A 25284-nucleotide genomic window follows, 5' to 3' on the forward strand; every position below is an offset into this window, starting at 1 on the left:
GGAAAGATTTAAGGCAGGAGGAGAAGGGGACGACTGAGGATGAGATGGTTAGATCGCATCACCAACTCAATGGACATGAGTTTGAGCAAACTCGGGAGTTTGTGATGGACAGGGAGGCCTGGCGTGCTGCAGTCCATGGGGTTGCAAAGAGTCGGATATGACAACTGAGCGACTAAACTGAACTGAACCAACCTCCCAGAATCCTTTGCACTGGCATCTATCTCAGCCGAGAGATGCGCAAGCCACGTTGGAATAACCCTGAGTCAGAACAGATTGACACAAGCAAGATGATCAGCCAGAGACAACCCAGAAAGCTAACCGCAATACTGTAAACCCTGAGTCTGTGAGCTGCATGGCAGAGCAGTTCTCCTGATTTGCATTACCCTGCTGCTCTCTACACAAATGTTCTTCCCAATATATTCTTTTGTTTTATCAATGTGTGTCTCCCTGGATAATTCATTTCTGAGTGTTAGACAGGAGCCTATTCTCAAGCCCTGGAAGGAGTCCTCCTTCCAAAAACAGAAGTGTGTGTGTTAGTCGCTCAATCATGTCCAACTCTTTGCGATCCCATGGACTGTAGCCTGCCAGGCTCCTCTGTCCATGGGATTCTCCAGGCAAGAATACTGGAATGGGTTGCCATTCCCTTTTCCAGGGTATCTTCCCAACCCAGGGATCAAATCCAGATTTCCTACACTGCAGGAGGATTCTTTACCATCTGAGCCACCAGGGAAGTCATAATAAAAGTACTAATTTAATTTTACTATGGAACAGCATTAGGGGTCCTAAGAGCAGGATACTCACTTCCTACAAATACAGCTTTGTTTCATACTAAGAATTATTTTGGACTTTGTGGAGTGTGGTTTTAAATGTTTCAAATAATAAAGCTTAGGCTACTTAGAATGGAACAGTCTGCTTCCCTAATACTAATTAATTTTAGTCCTCTTTCTCCCTTAATGAGAAATGAAAGCAGAGGTAATTTTTCAGGGTAAGGATGAAATGTTAGGTGTCATGAGGCAGTCACAAGTGGCTGTCATTTGATACTTTTCAAACTCAAGTATTTATAAACTGGAAACACTTTCTCCTTCCCACTTCTTTCTCTCTCCTCACACTGACATGGTAACCATGTTCACCCAAAACAGATGACAGACGAAAATGTTAATTTGAGAGATTGTATTGACATCTCTCTGGGGGAAAAAAAAACAAGTTTGAAAAGTTACTGATATATGGTGCCAGGCATTTTGATGCCTTTTGCCATAAAGCAGAACAGCGTATTCTCAAGTATATGCAATCTGTTTCAAAGTTTTATTTATTCATCTGATATCTGGCTGTTAAAGGAGAGTCACAATTGAACAATGGACTCACACTCTGAAAGGCCAGGCTACTACTCCCGCATTTCCACTGCAACCTCCTGATGTGAGAATTTTGACATTTCTATTTTGATACAGTCATGTTAAGGCAGCCTCATTGACACAATCTGTCAAAATATAAATTCACTGTTTTGTATTGCCAAGTAATTCCTGTGACCCATCTCTCTCACTCAGTATTTAACCCTTCCGCTGATTACAGGGCACTTTCATCTCCTAACTGATCCATTGTTTATGTTTGCAAAAGTTCTTAAGTTAATCTCATTCTTAGAAGAAACCAAAAGTTGCTTTAATTTTAATCTTTGAGAAGCAGTTTGGCCCCTGAAGTTTGCTTATTGTCTATCCCCCAAACAATCATAAAAAAGAAGCATGTATACTTTACCAAATCGCAAGACGACTGTCAGAGAGTTCATTGAGACTTCCTGGGTTCTTAGGAATGGACAATAAGAGAACATATTTTGGAGGTCTGCCAAAAGAAAAAAAAAAAAAAAGCTGTCCATGTTCTAGATTTTCAAACAAAAAACAAAGAACCATTATCAAGCAGAGAAATCAATTCATTAATTAAAATAAAGGAACAATATTATATGCAGAATAGTCAGGATTCACATGAATTCTCAGGGATTGACTGAATAATTAATACCTTGTTTAGCATGATTAAGTCACCCTTTCTGGGATGAGTGTTAGGCAGATATACAACTCCCACTTTATGTGATTTTGCCTATGTAGCAGGTTTGAATTTTACTCAGTCATGCCACCCAGGTGTGCATAAAGTGCTAATTTCTTTATATTTAAGTTAAGCTTTTCTTTAACACACAAGTCCCTATATTTGCTAAATTGGGTGAAGTCATGATACCTCATCACTTCCAGCCTTCAGGTATCCAGTTATCAAAACTGCCATTGTTCTCCTCCTCCCAATTACATGTCCTGCTCCCAGCCACCTGCCCTCTCACTCACATCTACATTCACCTCAGTGGTCTGGAGATGTGCTGGCTACTCTCCACACACCTGTGGGGCCGAGCAGACCACGCCATGTACAAACCAACATTATGAATGTGGGCAAAGATGGTCACGTGCCATATCAGTTAACAAACGACGTTGCAGCCATCAGGCTATCAGCCACTGCAACCCCCACCCAAAGCCCACCCCAACGCCTCCAGAAGGGATTCAGGATGGAGAAAACAGGATACTGGCCCTAGATAGTTAAGGCGCACTATCAAAGGATGGGTTTCAATGAACCCAAACTCTTGCATCTTCTCATGTATAGAAAAGTGCTAAATTCATCACCTCGAAATGCCCATTTTTTCTTTAATGATCATGCACTGGAGAAGGAAATGGCAACCCACTCCAGTGTTCTTGCCTGGAGAATCCCAGGGACTGGGGGGCCTGGTGGGCTGCCGTCTATGGGGTCACACAGAGTCGGACACGACTGAAGTGACTTAGCAGCAGCTGCAGTCTTTTGCTTTTTCAACTACTTTGTTTTTGTTGTAAAAACTCCTATACATCCTGACTCCTCCCTTATCTCTTCAAAACAGTCCCTCAAAACTATCTGAGAGGCTACATCCTGGCTTAAGTCCTTGGTATGTCTGCCAAATAAAACATAATTCTCAACTTTTAGGTTGTGTTTTCCTTTTTTCCCTGTTGACAAGCAGATATAGAAATAAGAGAGAAAGAAAACAAACAAACAAAAAAAACCATGGGGGTTGGGTAACATAAAAAGAAAAGCAGGCATTTGGAAAGTGGCTGAGTCAGGCTAAAGGGCAGAGACTAGACATTCTTGACCCTGTGGCTGAAGCTTCCAGGGCCTCCCCCAGGACCTGATCTTTCATGCTTCCTGAGGCCAGATTGTTGGATTTTCCCTCCATCTGTGGCCACACTACTTAACTCTGAACTACTGTGAGTGGGAACAACTTGAATCTCTATTGTTTGAAACCATAAAAAACAAAAAGAAAAAAGAGACATAAAACACTTAGGATATCTACCTTGAAAGAAAAGCAGTTTCTGAAAAACAGCAAGTCATTTGTTCCATGTAGTCACCTAAAATTGTCCTTATAGAATAGTCTCCAGATCTACCTGCCAACAAATGTGTGGTGGCTCAGATGGTAAATAACCTGCCTACAATACAAGAGACCAGAGTTTGATCCCTGGGTTGGGAAGATCCTCTTGAGAAAGAAATGGCAACCCACTCCAGTATTCATGCCTGGAGAATTCCACAGACAAAGGGGTCTGGTAGACTACAATCTGCGGGATCCCAGTGAGTCAGACATGACTGAGCAACTTTCACACATTTTCCGTGTTACACATGAGAGAAATTTCAAATAGTTGTCTCATCTATAAAATATTTTTTATCCAATTCAGACAAAAGTATACAAATAATATCAATTTTAGGGATGTTTTTCAAGCTAGAATCAAGATTTCCAAGAGAAATATAATAACCTCAGATATGCAGATGACCCCACCCTTATGACAAAAAGTGAAGAGGAACTGAAGAGCCTCTTGATGAAAGTGAAAGAGGAGAGTGAAAATATTTGCTTAAAACTCAACATTCAGAAAACTAAGATCATGGCATCCACTCCCATCACTTCATGGCAAATAGATGGGGAAACAATGGAAACAGTGAGAGACTTTATTTTCTTGGGCTCCAAAATCACTGCAGATGGTGACTGCAGTCATGAAATTAAAAGATGCTTGCTTCTTGGAAGAAAAACTATGACCAACCTAGACAGCATATTAAAAAGCAGAGACATTACTTTGCCAACAAAGGTCCATCTAGTCAAGGCTATGGTTTTTCCAGTAGTCCTGTGTGGATGTGAGAATTGGACCACAAAGAAAGCTGAGCAGTGAAGAATTGATGCCTTTGAACTGTGGTGTTGGAGAAGACTCTTGAGAGTCCCTTGGACTGCAAGGAGATCCAACAAGTCAATCCTCAAGGAAATCACTCCCGAATATTCATTAGAAGGACTAATGCTGAAGCTCCAATACTTTGGCCACCTGATGCAAAGAACTGACTCATTAGAAAAGACCCTGATGATGGGAAAGATTGAAGGCAGGAGGAGAAGGGGACGACAGAGGATGAGATGGTTGGATGGCATCACCAACTTGATGGACATGAGTTTGAGCAAGCTCCGGGAGTCGGTGATGGACAGGGAGACCTGGCATGCTGCCAGGTCCATGGGCTCGCAAAGAATAGGACATGACTGAGAGACTGAACTGAACTGAATTGGGGATATTTTTAAAGTCAGTTTGCCATTATTCAACCTTACTAAAGCCATTATGGCTCAGACAGTAAAGAATCTGCCTGCAGTGCAAGGAGACCTGGCTTCTATCCCTGGGTCGGAAAGAGTCCCTGGAGAAGGGAATAGCTACCCCTTCCAGTGTTCTATCTGGAGAATTCTATGGAGAGAGGATCCTGGTGGACTACAGTCCTTGGGATCCCAAAGAGTCAGACAAGACTGAGTGACAAATACTTTCACTTTCAGATGTATATATAACCTATTCTTTGAATACCTTAGATTAATTTTGTAACTTTATTAATATTTCAGTAACATTTCCATATTCCATTTATATATTTTTAAATATTCCTCACTTCCTGAGTTTTAAGGTTTTACAATTATATCAAGTTGAATATTAACATCCACTGGATATTAACTATAAGATTCTGTACAAACGTCATTATTATTGTTACTAAAATGTGGTTCCTGTCCCACAATTTTATTTACAATAATACAAACTACCATATTCCTTTAGATGTTTATAAATATCTTAATGACTTTTAAATTGAGAGGTATTTTCAGAAGCCTTTGGACACAAGATAAATGCATAACTGGTGAGAAAAGAATTAGAATTCTTGTATCATCCTTGTTACTTGAATGTCTGGTTTAAGCATTTCTATATCTGACACACTAATTTAGCTACAATATAGCGAAACCAGCATTGTGGTAATGGAATATTGATTGTACAGTGTTCAAAGACAAAGAACTTATGTTGTTGTACTTTTTATACATGCATGATAGTGCAGCCCAATATCCGTGTCAATATCTTCACAAAATGCACTCACTACCACTGTGCTCAATTACGGAATAGCCAATCTTTTGATTAAACACTTTATCTTACATAAGCCTAAAATTTAAGTAACCATGCTGGACTGGTAGAGTTCAGTACAAAAACACAGTGAAAATATACTTAACAAGTTCATTATTTTTCTAGTTTTTATTACCAAGATTTGTATTCTCATTATGATTATTTGAAAGAACTTTCTCAAATAGATTTTAATCTCACAGGGATCAAATATTAACCACATGTAGTCCATTTCCCAGCACACAAAAAAATGAGTAGAAATTTTATCAAGGTGCTGAAATATAATTTTAAAAAGAATCCTTCCTATGGGATCAGTTTTATGGATATAGTACTGATGCTTTTTTTAGAAATAAATTAGTCATGAAGAAATCTTATTTTTATTCACTTGGAAATGCAAACATAAGACCAAATGAGAATTTTAAGTAGAAACCAGAAGGTAATCTTGGCATCAAGATCAACAAGTCTTTATTAGAATGTTGTTTTGAGAGAATTAAGCAGTGAGGATGAGGAACAGGAAATTGTACCTTTACAAATTTGAGAGTTGAAACAGTCATTAAAATCTAAACCAACTGCCATTCAAAATTCCAACATCCCTGACAGATATTTATTCAATATCTACTTGAATATCTTCAGGACAGCTGTTCTGTTAAAAGGTTGTATCTTATATTGGGACAAAATCTACTTCTTTCTCTTAAGCTCATCTCCTATACCACAGGTGAGAGTCTAAAAGGTACAACTTTTCTAAAGTTTATTCTGGCAAAACAAATCACGGAACTCTAAAATGTACCTATTCCTTGGGCCTGTAGTTCTAGGGCTTTTACCTAAGGAAATAAGTTATATACAAGGAATATATACAAATTCCATATACGTGTGTGTACATAGTTGCTTCAGTCATGTCCAGCTCTCTGTGACACTATTGACTGTAGCCCACCATGCTCCTCCATCTATGGGATTCTTCAGGCAGGGATACTGGAATGGGTTGCCATTTCCTGCTCCAAGAGATCTACCCTATCCAGGGATCAAACTCACATCTCCGCGTCTCTGGCACTGCAGGAGGATTCTTTACCCACTGAGCCATATGGAAAGCCCAAATCCATATATTTCTGTTGTTGTTGTTCTGTTGCTAAGCTGTGCCTGACTCTTTGAGACCCCATGGACTGCAGCATACCAGGCTTCCCTGTCCTCACTATCTCCTGGAATTTGCTCAAATTCATGTCCATTGAGTCAGTGATGCCATCTAACTATCTCATCCTCTGCCTCCCACTTCTCCTTTTGCCTTCAATCTTTTTCAGCATCAAAGCCTTTGATTGTGTGGGTCACAATAAACTGTGGAAAATTCTGAAAGAGATGGGAATAGCAGACCACCTCTGAGGTTATTGATATTTGAGGTTACTGACAAGCTGGAAGCAAGATTGCCAGGAGAAATATCAATAACCTCAGATATGCAGACTACACCACTCTCATGGCAGAAAGTGAAGAAGAACTAAAGAGCCTCTTGGATGAAAGTGAAAGAGGAGAGTGAAAATGTTGGCTTAAAGCCAAACATTCAGAAAACTAAGATCATGGCACCCGGTCCCATTGCTTAATGGCAAATAGATGGGGAAACAGTGGAAACAGTGACAGACTTTGTTTTGGGGGGCTCCAAAATCACTGCAGATGGTGGCTGCAGCCATGAAATTAAAAGACGCTTGCTCCTTGGAAGGAAAGTTATGACTAACCTAGACAGCATATTAAAAAGCAGAGATATTACTTTGCCAACAAAGGTCTGTCTCGTCAAGGCTATGGTTTTTCCAGTAGTCACGTACGGATGTGAGAGTTGGACTATAAAGAAAGCTGAGTGCCGAAGAATTGATGCTTTTGAACTGTGGTGTTGGAGAAGACTTTTGAGAGTCCCTTGGACTGCAAGGAGACCAACCAGTCCATCCTAAAGGAGATCAGTCCTGAATGTTCATTGGAAGGACTGATGTTGAAGCTGAAACTAATACTTTGGCCACCTGATGCAAAGAGCTGACTCATTTGAAAAGACCCTGACGCTGGGAAAGATTGAGAGCAGGAGGAGAAGGGGACAACAGAGAATGAGATGGTTGGATAGCATCACCAATTCAGTGGAGATGAGTTTGAGTAAACTCTGGGAATTGGTGAAGGACAGGGAGGCGTGGTGTGCTGTAGTCCATGGGGTCGCAAAGAGTCGTACACAACTGAGCGATTGAACTGAACTGAACTGAACTTTCTCAACATCACAGTCTTTTCCAATGAGTCGACTCTTCACAGTAGGTGGCCAAATTATTGGCTCTTCAGCATCAGTCCTTCCAATGAATACTCGGGGTTGATTTCCTTTAGGATTAACTTGTTTGATCATCTTGCAGTCTTAAGGATTCTCAAGAGTCTTCTCCAGCATCACAATTCAAAAGCATCAGTTCTTTACTTTTCAGTTTTCTTTACGGTCTAACTCTCACATCTGTACATGACTACTGGAAAACACTATAGCTTTGACCATGCAGTCCTTTGTTGGCAAAGTGATGTCTTTGCTTTTTAATATGCTGTTTAAGTTTGTCACAGATTTCCTTCCAAAGACCAGGCATCTTTTAATTTCATGGCTGCAGTCACTGTCTGCAGTGATTTAGGGGCCCAAGAAAATAAAATCTGTCACTGCTTCCACCTTTTCCCCTTCTATTTGCCATGAAGTGATGAGACTAGATGCCATGATCTTAGTTTTTTAGTACATATATGAAATTTCTTGTAAGGTATTTATATATATAAGGAATTTCTTTTATTTGTTACTTATAAAAGTAAAAATTTGGAAACAAACTACTGTTTGAAAATGGAGAATTGTTAAACTATGATTAATCCATACAATAAAAGCAATGCAGTCACCAAAAATCATGTAGTAGATAAACACAGTCACAAAATATTTTAATGAAATAATGTATATAAAGTGCTTAGTAAAACTTTCTGCAACAGAGGAAACAAAAAATACATATTAATTTTTATTATTATTTTTAAATTTAGAAATGAAGCATATTCAATATAGAACTTATTTAAAATGTATATATGAACAATTATTAAAATATGACAAAATATTAATAAAATTTGTGCTAAAGTGGTGAGATTAGAAGAGATTATAGTTTTTGCTCCCTTGTCTTTCTATAGTTTCAAGGTTTTTGCATTAAGTATGCCTTTAGTTTTTGCAATCTAAAACTAACTGCTATTTTAATAGACTTATTTCTCTAATACTTGATAAATACCTACTTTATGCCAAATACCAATGAACAGGCTTACTTGTTGTTACATAACAATGCTATATACTGATTGTGAAAGTATTTGTAAATACACACACATATATGTAAATATATATGTATAAAATAAGTACCAAAAAGAAAAAACTAAACAGGAATAATATACCAACTTTATGAAGGTTGAGGCTTCTGGAAAGGAAGAGAAGACAGTAAGTTTGTAGAAGATTAGAAAGAAATGTAAATTGTGTCCATAAAGTTTTATTTCTTTTAAAAATAAAGGAAAATATCTAAAACAAATGGTAGGATGCTACCATTTTTCCATTATGGGGAGTAAGTATGATCATTCTGGGTTCCTTTTTTAAAAAGATTAACAGTATAATAAAATGTAAAACTTTTAGCAATAAATAAAACAAATACTGCACTATAATAAGAATTATAAAAAGAAATGAACATGAAAATTATGTGTTCTATGACTAAACAAGTCCACTCCAACTTAAATGAGTCCATATGTTTACCAAAAAACACATTTAAAAATGCTTATTGCAACTTTGCTCATAATAGTGCAATACTGGAATGCATGTGTCCATTAACTGTTCAATGGATAAATAAACTGTTAACAACTTAAGTGAAATATTTAAATCTCATAACATTCACCCAACTTAAAATGTACAATTCAGTGATTTTTAGTAAATTTACAAAGTTGCAGTAAGATCCTTCATGTTACTTTAGAGTTAATTCCTGTTTCCTCCTCAAGAGGAAGCAACTACTAATCTACTTTCTTTCTCTATAGATTTGCTTACTTGTGGTAATTTCTTGCAACTAAAGCAAATTATGGTACAATCTTATAAAGAAAAACATATAGCTACACTCAATAATAATGATGAACTATCAGAAAAATATTACACTTAAGTAGCCACACAAACAAAAACATTTTATGCTATATTGTTTCCATTTATAGAAGTTCAAGAAGAGCAAACACAATTATGTGATGACAAAGGTCAAAATAAAGTTATCTTTAGGACAGGTATTGACTTGGAATGGAAAGCTACTGAAGTGCTGGAAATACTCTGCATGCTGACCTGGGAGGTGACTGTATCGGTATACACAGATGTGAAGATTAAAAATCATTTCACTTAAAATTTAAGATCATTTTATTCTTATTTTATGCCTTAATAAAAAATTTTGAAGAAATACAGTACCCTCACACATACCAATTCTTCTTAAATCCTCATTTACCTCATTATTTATCCCCTCCCATTTCATTTACATTTATAATACATCACTGCCAAGTTCAAACATGAATGTTCTGAGAAATGTTACCAAAGCCATTGAGATATTTAGTTAAAAGACCCAAGAAAAGACAAAGCTAATGACACAAACTCACCTTCTCTCTTCTCTACTAGTCTATATTTCTGAAGTGATGTGTTATCATAATGGATATCTGATTGAGAAGAGGAAATGGGTTTATGAGGATAATAAAGCAACAGTGAAAGCAGAATGACACACCCACTTTAGCTGAAAATAGTGTTACAACCAGCACCACAGCCAAATTGTTATGTCTTTCTTTAAAAAAAAAAAAGAGGAAAAAAAAGAAGAAGGAAAGGAGGAAGTAATAAAGGACTTGCCATCCAAGCTGTTCAATTGCTTAAATTTTTACATGCCTTTTTAAAAGTGTGAAATGTATCATGTAAAAAGATTTTTTAAAAAAATTGAAGGATTTTTCCTTTTGAAAGTCACATTTAACATCTTAAAGTGGTAACACGCATTTTACTACTCTGATTTTAAAAGACTAGGGTTTGAACGTTACTATCTGGTATTCAAAAATCAGCAGTGTAAAAAGAGGAGTAACAGCTCTGTGGTTTCTATGCCCTGGATAGTGTGCTTCAAGAGTAAGTCAATCATGGTAACCCAGCACCACAAACCCATCTCTAAATAGACCGCTTAACCACAGGGCAATGACACCATCTACTGCATGACCACATTCTCTAGGGAATTCCAGCCATTTGGAACCATTTAATCAATCCCTATCACAACACCTGTGTTTGACAATTTGCATCTTAAAGAGCTACTACTGTTCACCGGAGGAGGCTGTGGAGAGCATAGTTTAGTGACCCACCCAACTCTTAGCATCACTTCAAAATCATTCTTTAATGATACAGCCATTTTCAGAAAAGACTTACACAATCGATCAGTAGCAAATCAGAAAATAATTCTCAGGCCCTTTTATTAGAGTATTATCTCACAGTTTCAAAATCATGTTTTTTCCTCACCCTATTCCTATTTATCCAGATATCAAAGTATAAAATCAAGCCATCAGCATCTACTCAAAAATAATAATCTTGAGCATCTGCAAGACTGTGACTTTACTGAGGTATTAATCAAAAATCTTTCAGTTGCAAGTGACAAAAAAAGCAGTAACAATTTAACCTCATTTTTTAAAGCTAATTTCTTAGGTAAATATCTATGAGTCGAGGGTTTAGTACTCATTTCAGGCTTAGCTAGATTCAGGTCCCCACTGCTCCACCTCACCTCTTTCTCCTCTTCTTTCCAAGTTGATCTCAATTTCTTTTACAGAAGAAGTAAAGAACATGACTTTAATAAGCTCTAACTGACATTTTCAATACAGTTTATCATCCAAAAGAAAAAGTAACCCTCCCTTCCCCAACACACCAATTCAAAGGCTGATATATCACATTTTAAGAAAAGCTTATCCTAGTTTTGAATCATGACTATCATTGAACAAATCATGAAGACCAAGAGAGAGAAACATGTAATCTAATTGGCTGTTCTGGTTATACACCCATCCCTGATGCCGAAAAGAGAGAGCACCCAGAGGACTACATGGAGCTGAGGGGAGGATATTTCCCCAAGGAAAACTGGTGGGCCGGTACAGAAGGAAGAAGAAATGGTGAGGAAGCCAAAACAGCAGATGTCTACTGCTGTCATCACACTTACGAGCCAATTCTTTCCATGTACTCAGCAAAGGTTTTCTGAAAAACAAAATGTGTAAATCTGGTCTTCTTCAGTATTGCAAAATATTACTGTAGTGGGCCTTCAAAAAAGTTGAAAGTCATTTGAGACATTTAAATGCAGGGGTGGGGGGGAAGTACTTTCATTGTTTCATACACTTGAGAGTAAAAATTATGAAAATCCCCATAGGAAAAAGTTATTTCTGTGCCCATCCTGAATACGTTTTTAGCAATTGAATTGACCAACCCATTTAAACATGAATATTTTGACTTGGTTGTAGCAAAATGATAACCAGGATATGTAAAAATACTGGGGTTTCTTATTTGTTTCAATGATGTGTAAAGTCAAATTGATGCCTCTAAGCCTTATCCTATCTGCCAACTTTGCTACATCTGATGAAGTTGAGAGTTAGATAAAGCTGAAAGATGGGCTGAGAGTATCTGTTTTATACCATATTGATGGTCAAAAACATGAGAAACTAAAAAACTAGAAAGAAATCTGGATAAACATTTCTATAACTATAAACTTGGGATGTCAAAATATTTCTAAAGCAAAATATGAAGGCCAAAACCCATAAACTAAAGACAGATATATTCACCTGCAACAGTGAACATAGTCATTAACAAAATTACAAGAAAATGGGAAATTAGTTTAAAAATATTAAGAACACATATCATGGACAGAGGCTTCATATTTTTAATATAATACAAATTTAATTACATTAAAGTACTAATGTATTTTAAAAATCAATAAAAGGTAAATGCAGCAAAAGAAAAATGGTCAAGAAATACGTACAAGTAACTCCAAAAGAAGTAAAAGAAAAAATATAGCCCATTGACATGTGAAGAGATATTCAGATTCATTATTGATTAACTGTTAATCAAAGAAATTAAAATTAAATGTTAGCTTACTTATAATGGAAAATATTAAAACACTTAATAACACCCACTGCTGTTTTATGTTTAGATTGGGATAGCCTTTCAGAAAAGCCATTTAGCACTATATATGATTTTAACTTTTTTTTTTTTTTTCCAGCATGATTTCTTTTTTTTTTTTATTTTATTTTTAAACTTTACATAATTGTATTAGTTTTGTCAAATATCAAAATGAATCCATCACAGGTATACATGTGTTCCCCATCCTGAACCCTCCTCCCTCCTCCCTCCCCATACCATCCCTCTGGGTCGTCCCAGTGCACTAGCCCCAAGCATCCAGTATCATGCATCGAACCTAGTGTATATTCCCCTTGGCCCAGTATTCCCGCTTCTGAAATTTATACCAAAGGGTAAAACAATGGAACCATGCGAAAAGATTATGAGTGTATATATGTGTGCATTTGAGTGTATATGTCTGAGACTATGTTTTGCAAAAGTACTATAGAATAACGAACAACTTTAACTCCCTAAATGCTCGCTAACAAGGAATTAATTAAATAAGCTGAAATTTGTCTCTAAGATGGATCATCAAAAAATATTAATTGACAGTGTTGATCTCTATGTGGAGACTTAAAAAGATACTCCTGTTTTTTAGGTAACGTTAGCCTTTTCTTTGCCAACCTCAACTATTTTTTAAATATACACATGACTATGAGATCAAGATTCAGACCACATATTTCCATGCATGTTTCTCACCCCTTCTTTGGGACCATTGTTTTTTATTTAAATTCTTTGTGGGGAGAGCACATTTCTCACCACCAGCAGAGTTTTCTTCATGGCCAAAATCCACAGACATCCAGGTCACTTAAATCCTCTAAGCAAAATGGTACAAAATGGCAAGCATGCACAATTTTCCTTGCCAGAGGATATGAAACACTGAATTTTGCAGAATATTTTATGCAACTGATTCTATCCTAGTTGTGAAGCATATAAACTATCTCATAAGATAAAATAGTTATGACCAAGCTCTAGAGACAATAATTCAGCTTATTAATCAAATCTTTCCAGAATAGGGGAAAATATTCATATGACTTATGACCACAAAACTCCCAAAAGGCAATACTAAGGATATAATCTACGGGTCTTTTGACCCGTGGGACACAGCGGGTGGGGAGGATCTAGATTACCAAACAATATAAATGATGTGTTCTCATTTTTACTTTTTTAAGTGTACATATGTGAAATGTATTAGCAATGATCATAGCTGAGTGGTACGATTACACTTGATTTTTCTTTTCTCTTTACATAACTCATAGTTTGTATGAATCTTTTATGGTTACAAATAGCACTATTCTTTTTAAGTTGTTTTCTTTTTTTTTTTTTTTAGTTTTCCTTGGAGGTGGGGGAATCACCTTATTGGTTAATTTGTAGAACTCATTAAAATATACCCTTGTCAAAACAATTATAAGCTAAAACTATTGGTATTTCATATATTCTTTAGGACAAGTCTGTTCACCTTTTATAGCCATGGCTTCATTTGCTAGGCCAGAACTTCCTAAACTTCTATGATATTTGTTGTTATCACATAAATATATATGAGAAACACTAGAATTTTAAGTAGGTTTCATTGCTTCAGAACTTTTCAGACTATTAAATACACTAACATAATATGTGGTAGTGGTTATGTCTCTAAGTCATGTCTGACTCTTGCGACCCCATGGACTGTAGCCTGCCAGGCTCCTCTGTCCATGGGATTCTCCAGGCAAGAATACTGGAGTGGCTTGCCATTTTCTTCTCCAGGTAATCAACATAATATGCAATTCCTCCCAAATTTATTTTGCTCCAGGTTTTTTTTTAAGGAAGTATCTCACAGTATTAATGTTCCAAGGAACAGAGTTAAGCAAATATTCTGATCTTCCTAACCTCCACACAACTCTATTTACAATTGGGTCCCACCAGTGGTACAATTTACTTCTCCGCCTAGAGACAGAGTTCACCTCATTTTCTCAGCCAGTCCTGATTAACCCAAGATCATCAGTGACCTTTGTTGTAAAGCTGGAAATGGAATCCTTTTTTCCATTCCTTGTTTTACTATGCCAGTCCTCAAATTCTGACAAGCTGGACTTTGACATCTTTGAAGGAGTCTTCTTCCTGAGTTTTTTTTCCTATTGTCTTGGCATTCTCGTTGAGTTTCCTTTGCAGCTGTTGTTGCATTGTTAGCTTCCTTTTCCCATTTTGCTTTTCAAATGTTGATTTTCCTTGGAGATTCTGTCTGGCAAATAAGCTTTGGACTCCAAACACTCCCTGGGTGATCTAATTTTCACCTATTATTTTAATAGGCAGCTCTAATAAGTACATGATCCATAGATCATAACCTTCAGCCCAAACCTTTCTTAGTAGTTTACAAAACTACCCTCCTTAACACTCCTCCTGGAAGTCCCAGGACACATCAAAACAAATATATTCAAAACTGAAAAAGCTTTATCTCTCCCCATGTGACATTGGTGCCTACATTAGCAAAGATGTCACTTGTCCATGTAGGTTCCAGCAGCTTCACTTACCTCTCTGCCTCACTACCAAGCCTTATTAATAATCAATTACTGTTGATTCACCTGCTTAATATCTCCCCAAAATTCTACTCCTCTTCATCACTATGGTCATTATCTTAGTTCTTATCACTTTCATTTGCCACTGAAATTATTAGTCTCCCAATTTGTATCTATTTCAATGCTAACACTCAATAAAAATATGGTGAATGAATGATTTTCCTTAAGTCTTGCCCGTCCAATCCACTATCTCCTCTGTGACATGGTGATCATACTAAGGCTTAAACTGGATCATTTCGTCTCACTCTGAAGGGTAAATCCTGCCCCAAAGAAAAATAAAAATTGCATTAGGCACACCAATTAATGAGTTGACTCTTACACACCTCCCTAGCCTCACCTATCACCACTCTCCGCTCAAAGCATGTCCTCCAGCCAGTGATACTGAATCTGCACAGCTTCTTAAATGGTACCAGAATCATGTTTCTCCTCTTTCTTTTGTCCTCCCCCAACCTCATGTGAACCTAATTCTTACTCAGCATTCAGGATTCAAAATGGATGTCACCACTTTGCGAAATCTCCCAATTAGCCAATATTGAGGTAGGTGTCCTTTCTATAAGACTCTATAGCACTGTATTCTTTCCTCTATTATTACACACCTCACACTGATGAGTTGTTTCCTGGTGACTTGACTGTAGTATCCTTAAGGCAGGATCTATGAATTATGCATCATCTCATGCTCAAGAATAGCTTGGGATCTGACACATAGAAAGCAACTCAGATTTAAGGTCCTCATCTATATAATGGGGGAGATTGTCTTACCAAATTTACAGTTATCAGAAGACCAAATACAGAGCTGCCAAATAAAATACACAAAAACTGGTTAAATTTGAATTTCAGGCACACAAGGAATAACTTTTAGTATAAGTATGTGCCATGCAATATTTAAAACATATTTACACTAAAATTGTATTTGTTATATATCTGGAATTCAAATTTAACTGCATGCTCTTTTTTTGTTGTTGTTAATCTTGCAACCTTAATCAAATATGATTATATATAGATGAAAGTGCTTTACAGTCTATAAACATTTCTATACGAATGTAAGCAAATATAAACTCTTCCTCTCAAAATTCATTACACCTTTGAAATGAATAATGAAAGATGTTTCCACGTCAAGCCTCTGTGATTTTCATCCATAATTGACATATCTTGCTATATGAATGTATTTGCTCTTCCCAAATTAAACAATATTATTCTTGAAAATAAAAGTACATTTCTTGGGGAAATATGGTTAATTCAGGGCTACCAGATACCCAGATGCAACCTGATCACTTAAAATGATCATTACATAGAAGAAGAATGGGAGCAAGAGAAGAGAGGGAGGGAGGAAGGGAGAAAACGAGAGAAAATTACAACTGTGTTTGTATCAAGTAATTTCAAGAGGAAAATCCCTGGGGCTAACTCTTCTTTTAACACTATTTCTACATTTACTACCATACATTTACTGATCTACTGATTACTCTTTTCCACACTGATTAACCTAAATAAATTAATGAAACATCAGTTTTCTAATTACCTGCTTGATTTAAAATGTAAGAACCATTATAAATGTAAACTAGAAAAATCTCTGTCCTGGAAAGAGCTAAGATCCCTAGTTTTTCAACTATTATTTTTACCAGCTGGGTGACAGGCTGTGTCTGTCATCTTCTTTTTTTCTCATCTTTAAAAATGACAGTATATGCAAGTGATTGCTAAATTTTTGCTTAGATCTAACAGTGAAATTTTATGAACTATTCATTGATATCACCATGCAATAGACATTAGAAGAAATAAAATATGTTTTAAAATGTCCTTTTTGAGTATTAATTTATCAAATGAAACTTTATCCAGTGAAATTCACAACTCCCTTCTTCAATCTATTATAAGTATACAAGTTTAGGCCACCCACAGACAGCAAGTAATGCTACCAAAGTTTTAGTGGTGGCAGAATCATAATGCTTGAAATTTCAATAAAAGTACAAGAGATCCACACTGGTGATGTTCAGACAGAAGAACATGTCTCCTCCCCCTTCTCCTCTTCAATCTTCCAGGAGGGGAGAGAAAGAAGACACTAATTTGGAACTGAGCTTGAATGTCACAAGTGCAGGACATTAGGAACAAGGACAATTACCAGAATCACTGGACTGGAAGAGATTTAAGAAATCATCCTAGACAGACACAAATCACCCCTGGGAAACTGATTCCCTTGCAAGTTGCAAAGTTAAAGCACAGATGTTCCTGTTTTGCACATACCAACATCACAGAGGAGGCTCCCTGAAAGACAACTAACCTTAAGTATGTGAGTGAAGTAAACATAGTTTGCTCTGCTCATTCTTCTCGTATCTTTTTTTTGCCCTCACTCACTGAGCCCCACAAGCTCTCAGAATATTTGGGCTGGTGATCAGGAAAGTCTTAGGCTTCCCTTGTGGCTCAGCTGGTAAAGAATCTACCTGCAATACAGGAGACCTGGGTTCAATCTCTGGTTTGGGAAGATCCCCTGGAGAAGGGAAAGGCTACCCATTCCAGTATTTTGGCTTGGACAATTCCATTTAACTTTGTTCAATGTGGGAGACCTGGGTTCGATCCCTGGGTTGGGAAGATCCCCTAGAGAAGGAAATGGCAACCCACTCCAGTATCCTTGCCTGGAAAATCTCATGGACACAGGAGCCTGGTGGGCTGCAGTTCATGGGGTCGCAAAGAGTCGGGGACTACTGAGCAACTAACACTTGCTTGCTTACTTACTTCAGGAAAGTCTGGGGAAGGTTTCTAAGGTGGTTGGGGTGATTCCTGGGAAAGAGATGGAGTCAGCTAGTAAAGACAAAGAACATTTGAGGGAGATGTTGACTGTTTGAGAGACTGTTCACCTCCTTTGCTTCTGCTGAGTCTTGCAACCTCCCTGTTGTAGAACATGGCCCTCCTCCCCATGATTGCACTTAACAGGGAAATGCCATCTTCCTCAACAGTCCTGCTTCTTGGGCCATCATGATTGGCCCAGGTGGAAAATGACATCAGATGGGCCAATCATATTCTTTCTTCATGATTTTCTCAATTTCCTTCAATTAGAAGGAAAAGAATGTCGAGTCTTCAGTTCTTTGATGGTGAAGCAAGGAAAATGTCAGGCAACAAGCTTTTTGCAGCCATATTCAAGGCCACAGGGAAGAAGTGAAGTCGCAGAAGAGAGAACTCAGCCAACAAGCAGACAAAAGCAGAGATCACTGGCAGCTGGAGGGAGTCCTTGCTCTATCTGAGGCTGGGTTGCACTTGTATTCCTGCCCTTCTCTGCTTTGCTCAATTTACGTGACCTGACAACCCCTCCTCTTCATTCTCTGGGGTTTTTGCAAGAAACTTCAATGATGATATTAAAGACTGAGGGAATAATATCAACTAAGGCAAGAAGCAGTGGCATAACCACTAAAAAGTCTAATCTGGGTCCGCAATCTCTGACTCTCTCCAAAAGACTGGGAATATATGCCATACTATAATAAGGTAGCCAGAGTATGCTTTTTTCTAAGGATTTATGGCATCATTAATTTGGGAGAGGTCTTTACATGAGCAGAATAGCAAAGTCTGAATTATGGCAGGAAAACTTTGATAAGTACAGTAATGTATTTGGTATTGATTATACTCTCATGGATATTTGATCTGGAATTTATAATTTGGCTATTCAACAGTTCAGGAGGGTGGGGCTTAAATTGTACTGTGCAGTAGACAGAATTATGAACTACCCACGGGCCACTTGCTAGAGCTGACTTCACAGTCTGTGTTCTGAGAAGAAATATGCATGCTTACTCGGGCTCAGGAAACTGCCTGATAAAGCCTTCCTTCTGGAGATTCACAATGCATATTAACACATAAGAACAGAATCAGTAAATAAATCTGCTTAATTTTGTGTAACAGTTAAATAAGCAAACTTATTTGTACAGGGAAATATTTGTTTTATTTTTCTCACACTGAACAAACCTCAAAGCAGTTTGCCCTTCACATCAGTTTGTATTTAATACCAGTAAGGGAAGCTTACATATTAAAATATTAGATATGACTAATATTTTAGGTAGTTCCCCTTCCTCTCTAGTCATTGAGACTCAATGGAAAATTAGATTATGTGTTCCAATACCATAAAATCACAGGCAGATTTTAAAGAGCCTCCAGTAAATTTCCTTTCTATTCAAGTACATTTTTTTCTTTACTTGTTAATGGTATTAAAACTTACCTGTGATTCATTGGGAATTTTATCTCTGATTTATACTAGAACCTTTAAAGCCCAAATGAGCCCACAGAATGCCTGAGGTATGGTGGTGTTAGCTTTGGCCCCAGAAGAAAAATGGAAAACAACAGGATTCATTCAGGAAGTATTAGATAAGAGAGTAAGCGCAAAGGCAGGTAAGGCAAGTAAGGGAAAACGTGGGTCCCAGATGTGGTAGTTAAGATGAAGACAGGGACATGGGTACAAAAGATTAAATAAATGCTAGCTGGCCAGCCTGGGAGGGGGTGAAAGAGAGCCATGGCTATGATGGAGTTTCTGGCCAGACTACCGTCTGTGTGGTGGACTGAAAATCAAGCAAGCAATTTCTCATTCCTGTCAGAAGCAGGAATTCAGGCCCAGTAAAGAGTCAGGGAAAGGAGAAATTCTCTCCTTCTTGCTGGGCCAACTCCTTTTTGATATCTTCTCACTGTCATACGATTCTAGAACATCAAGGGCATTTAAATCAGCACAAGGTGACAGAAACAAGAGCACAGAAGGAACCTTCTCATTCACAGATAAGCACGTCTACCCGAGCGTGGAGAATCGTTTAGAACCATCCGAAACCAAATGAACTGTCAATACACACTGGATGAGAGCTAGCAGAGGCAAAAATTGTAGTCCGTCCTGCCTCACCTGGGCAGAATAAATACAAAATGAAATCTACTAGCAAGTACTGAAGATGCTTCAAACTGACAAGCTTGCTTTGATGATGTGAAGGATGAAGGATTAATTTTCTTTTAAAAAAGAGTTTGTCACATAATAGCCAGTAGTACTAAAGTGTTAGAAATAATGACAAATGGTTCATAAATAGATTAAGCAACTATATTAAATAAGGATTTTAAAAACCCATGAGGTGCCATCCTTTGCTAAACTGTACAAAATTTTATAATATTTTAATGACTTGACAGTATGATAATACAATCAGGATTTCTAGAATAAATCATTTCTGTTTTGCACTATTGAGAATATAATCCAAAACTTTTCATGAATTCTACTTGACTATATTCAAAAGGAAATGCCATATTCAACCATATCCAGAATATAATGGAAAAATTCTAGGGTAAACTCTAGAGTAAAGGTGTTTTCTTTATTATTTTCTAAATAAATCTTTTAAATATATTTAGTAAATAATTCGGAGAAGGCAATGGCACCCCACTCCAGTACTCTTGCCTGGAAAATCCCATGGATGGAGGAGCCTGGTAGGCTGCAGTCCATGGGGTTGCAAAGAGTCAGACATGACTGAGCGACTTCACTTTCACTTTTCACTTGCATGCATTGGAGAAGGAAATGGCAACCCACTCCAGTGTTCTTGCCTGGAGAATCCCAGGGACGGGGGAGCCTCATGGGCTGCCGTCTGTAGGGTCTCACAGAGTCAGACATGACTGAAGCGACTTAGCAGCAGCAGCAGTAAATAATTCTTCTTAAAAATATATATATATTGCATCCTTAGTTATTTTATGCTATCCTCAAAATTGCTTATATACTATCATGTTTTATCTCCTAAGTGATATCTTGATTTCCTAGGGAATGAATGATTGAAGTAAAAATGTATTCTGTTTTGTTAATGCTTTCCCATGAATTAGGTATATGTGTATGTATCTCATGTTGGAATCTCAGTTGCTTTCAACCTGCCATTATTCACACTTTATCAGAATAATACATTCTTTGTAAAATAATTTTACTTATTTTGTTGGCAATGCAGATTTAGGAATAACCTATTCTTTATCAGCTCCCAATAAGTTAAAACATATAATGACATTAAAGAGTAATTTGGATATTTTACTGACTTTATATTTTGGCAATGTTTCATGCCTCATTTGCCTGAAAACTCATTAGGTTAGTGCAACACCATGTTTTAATGCAATAGGTTCAGACTTATTTTCCCAAGTAAGTTGAGCCCTGCTTATTTTCTGTACTTTCATGCTTGAGTTAATAAATTGCAAAATTTCCCTCTTCTGTTTGCTCTGTTTTCCTTTATATACCATTTGTTGGAGGTTCTCTATTTTGAGAAAGAGGGAGGAGATGAAAAGTAAATTATCCCCTTGGGTTTGTGAAATAAAGTTTGCCTCTCTACAATCTGCAATCTCAATCATTTCTTATATTTGCTAAGCCTTCAATTTGTGACAAGTATATGCACTAAAACTAGCAGATCAACAAGGAAGAAACCAGAAAACAGCGATTGGAAGGGTGCCTGATGAAGACAGCAATGGAGATAACATCCTCTCAGCAAGTGTCATCACTAAGCAGTGAGGGTTTGAACACCAGGAAGGCAGGATACGTGGGCTTCCTTGGTGGCTCAGTGGTAAAGAATCCACCTGCCAATGCAGGAGACATGGGTTCAACCCCTGGGTCAGGAAGATCCCCTGGAGAAGGAAATGGCAACCCACTCCAGTATTCTTGCCTGGGAAATCCCATGGACAGAGGAGCCTGGTAGGCCATAGTCCATGGGGTCGCAGAAGAGTTGGACACAATTTAGCAGCAGAACAACACCAAGGCAGAGGACTTTACCCTGTCCCAGCACATGGTCCCAGGAGATCTGGGCCTTGGTTTCACAGCCCTACAGAGGGCATATTTTAAAAGACTGGGATGTATCTTGACCTTCTTCCTGGTCATCCAGCTTCATCTTTCTTATAATTAGATTTTGCTTGAACTTAACTCAAATATACTTTCTAACGGAGAAATTACTGAACCAGTCTAAATCAAAGTTTCATCTAAATGAGTCTTGTCATCTGGCCAGTGGTCTCATTCTGCTGAATTTAGGAGGCATCTGAGAGTTATCTTAATTATGAAAGCTCCACCAAGCTCTAATCATGACATATAAAAGTCAACTGCATCTCTTCTTAAGTACCTGAACTACTTTCTCCTATAAGTCTGCCAATCCCTAAGAAAAACTTAGAAAGTCTCTCTCCATTGACATGTCACAAATATTTTCTTTCTTTCCTCATGGGGTTGTCTTCACTAAAAATGTAAAAATCTCCAGTCCTCTTTATGGTATTTTGGTTATTCACTGTTATCCACTGTTCCCCTATAGTTATCCTACAAGTCAGAAAACTGAAATATGGCAAAAATAAAATTCCACTAAACTTGTATCACCAGTTTCATGCTATGATGCCCAAGTCTGCTGTGGTCATGAACAGCCACTAGAAGGGACACACAAGAAAACACAAGGGAAAAGCACAAGAAAACAAAATTTGTTACACTCATAGGCCCTAGAGATTAGCAGGGGGTGGGGGTGGGGCTTTACTACATGCCACACAGGGTCACAGGGGTAGTGCCAGAATTGGTCAGGTAGTATAAAATCGAAGCAAGGGGTGTGCTTAGGCCATGGCATTTATGTGTGTTTCTACAGGAGAGATAAGGCAGGACAAACAGCTTAGATTTGGCTGGTTTGAATACTTCAGTGTGCTCTAAGTCATACATGTGATCTCCAGGTCCTAGGGCCTGCCCTGGGATGATTAAGGTTGAACAATAGTGCCTCCTGGGTGTATGGGCCAGATAGAGGAGGCATGGCCCTAGATTGGCCCAGTGGAGCTCAAAGGCAGCCTCAGCTGAGTCCTTCAGTATCTAAAAGAACTCGCGAGCCCTGGGAGGGGCACTCTCTCCCCAGACAGAATGATTTTTTAAGGTGTCTAAAAATCATAATATGCAGAATGTAAAAAATATGTACAGTCCATTCAGGAGCACATCACATCAGCAATTGAGATGGACAGCAGTGCTGGATTCTGGATTCACCTGGTCTAACTCAAATGGCAATGTCTTATCTGTGAGGTGTTGGGCAAATTAATCTCTCTGTTGATCATCTTTATCCATAAAGTTGTCTTGGGAATTAAATGAGATGATGCATACAAAACACTCAGCCCAACACCCATATCAAGTAGACAAATTTTTTGAAGTAAACTCAGTGTTTGCAAGGGGAATGGGAATTAATCCAAAAGTTTAAAGAAGGAATTGAGTCAGAAAGCAGAGGCAGAGAGTAGCTTCATACCAAAGAATGATATGGGATTAAGCATGGAACCCTCATCAAGTCACCCCTAAGAATTACTTTTTGTCTCAAATAAGTTTAGTACCTTTTATTACATAGCTCTTTATAGTTATTTTTTAAAGTGTTTTTATATGCCTAACTGTGCATTGTACTATGGTAGACAGAGTTTACTATTTCTCCTTTCTGGGTATGGAAATTAAATCTCAGCAAGGTTAGCCTGAGTTGTCCCTGTCACTAATAAATGACCTTCCAAAACTAGAGTTATCTGAACACTTGTCCCAGGATTCTGTTCACCATACCAATCTGTTTCAGTAAATCACTTTCTTTCCATTTGGATCTTAGGTACTACTATATATATATATATATATGAAGAGCTAAAACTGTCCGTTAAAGGTAAAATATGGTATCTATAATGCCTGGCTGATATTTCAATATTTCCTCCATGGACATAAGATTTGGGTTGGATTTTTGTCAGAAATTCAAATAACTTAAAGATCGAGTGATTGGCCAGCACTGTGCTGGCTAGTATGGAAACACTAGCCTCAGGTGGCTATTGAGCCCTAGAAGTGAAACTCCCAGTACTTTGGCCACCTCATGCGAAGAGTTGACTCATTGGAAAAGACTCTGATGCTGGGAGGGATTCGGGGCAGGAGGAGAAGGGGACGACAGAGGATGAGATGGCTGGATGGCATCACCGACTCAATGGACATGAGTTTGAGTAAACTCCGGGAGTTGGTGATAGACAGGGAGGCCTGGCGTGCTGTGGTTCATGGGGTCACAAAGAGTCGGACACGACTGAGTGACTGAACTGAACTGAATGTGGCCAACACCTCATGTTGAAATGATAATATTTTGGATATACTGAGTCATATAAAATATATTATTAAAATGGGTTTTCAGTCTCTAATTTTCATTTGCCTATTAGAAATTTGCTTGTTTTTACCATGCTTCACAGCTTATGAGATCTTAGTTCCCCAACCAGGGATCGAACCTAGGACCTCGGCAGTGAAAAGCACCGAATCCTAACCACTGGACTATCAGGGAATTCCCTAAGCATTTTTTAAATGTGCTAAGTGTTGTTTCTCTTGGGTTGGGGTCCATGGGTCTCCAGAATCTGAAAGCTATGTTCCCTCTCCACACCTTTGCGCCCAGAGCTCTTTGCTACTGCAGCAGCGTTCTCCGTGATATAAGGAGACGGAACTTTCTCAGGATGGGTAATCAATACAGCGCCTTCGTAAGAAGCAACGGCCAGGACCTCCTTGGTGGTCCAGTGGCTAAGACTCCAAGCTCCCAGTGCAGGGAGCCTGGCTTCGACCCCTGGTTGGGAAACTTACATCCTTCCATGCTGCAACTAAGAATTCACATGCTGAAACTAAAGTTCCTGCCTGCCACATGTAAGACCCAATGCAGCCAAATAAATAAAAACCTTTTTTAAAAAAAGAGAAGCCATTGTCTCTGTCCATATACCACTTCAATAAAGCAGGTTGGTACCTACTACAGCTTGGTGGTTATTCTAGGGAATAGCATTTGCTCAGTATGTGAAAGACCAGAGAAAGTCTGCTGCTAAAATAATTTCTTGCCAGTTAACGCAAGCAATATAAGAAGAGGAATGTTAATTTTTTTTTCAAACTATCATCATGAAGGAAAGTACCTGAAAAAATTGAGTATTTTACAGAAAGGTCAAGGACTGTTAAAATTAATTGTACTTGATAGCTGCATGTCAGAGTCTTCTTTCTGACTCAAGAAGAACCTATTGCTAGGAGCCCTTTGAAGTTCTGTGGGTAGATATAATAGAAATGGATTGTGACATTCCTACCTACTAATTTAGCAGTGAAATGTTCACAATGTCAAATGTGAAATTAATAATTACACTACTTTTCACCATTGATTGTCTGTCAAAGAGAACAAAACCATGTCAAGCAGAAGCAAAGTTCAAAGATGGAAGCATCTGTGAC

General features: G+C 37.9%; 1 non-coding gene across 1 annotated transcript; it reads right to left on the bottom strand.

The window, feature by feature from the left end:
• Positions 1-24299: 24299 nt before the first annotated feature.
• On the bottom strand, positions 24300-24373 carry TRNAK-UUU (transfer RNA lysine (anticodon UUU)). Its single transcript has one exon. It is a non-coding gene; the product is annotated as a tRNA-Lys (tRNA).
• Between the last annotated feature and the right edge of the window lie 911 nt (positions 24374-25284).

This window comes from Bos indicus, chromosome 9 (assembly GCF_029378745.1).
Source record: "Bos indicus isolate NIAB-ARS_2022 breed Sahiwal x Tharparkar chromosome 9, NIAB-ARS_B.indTharparkar_mat_pri_1.0, whole genome shotgun sequence".
Classification (NCBI taxonomy): domain Eukaryota; kingdom Metazoa; phylum Chordata; class Mammalia; order Artiodactyla; family Bovidae; genus Bos; species Bos indicus.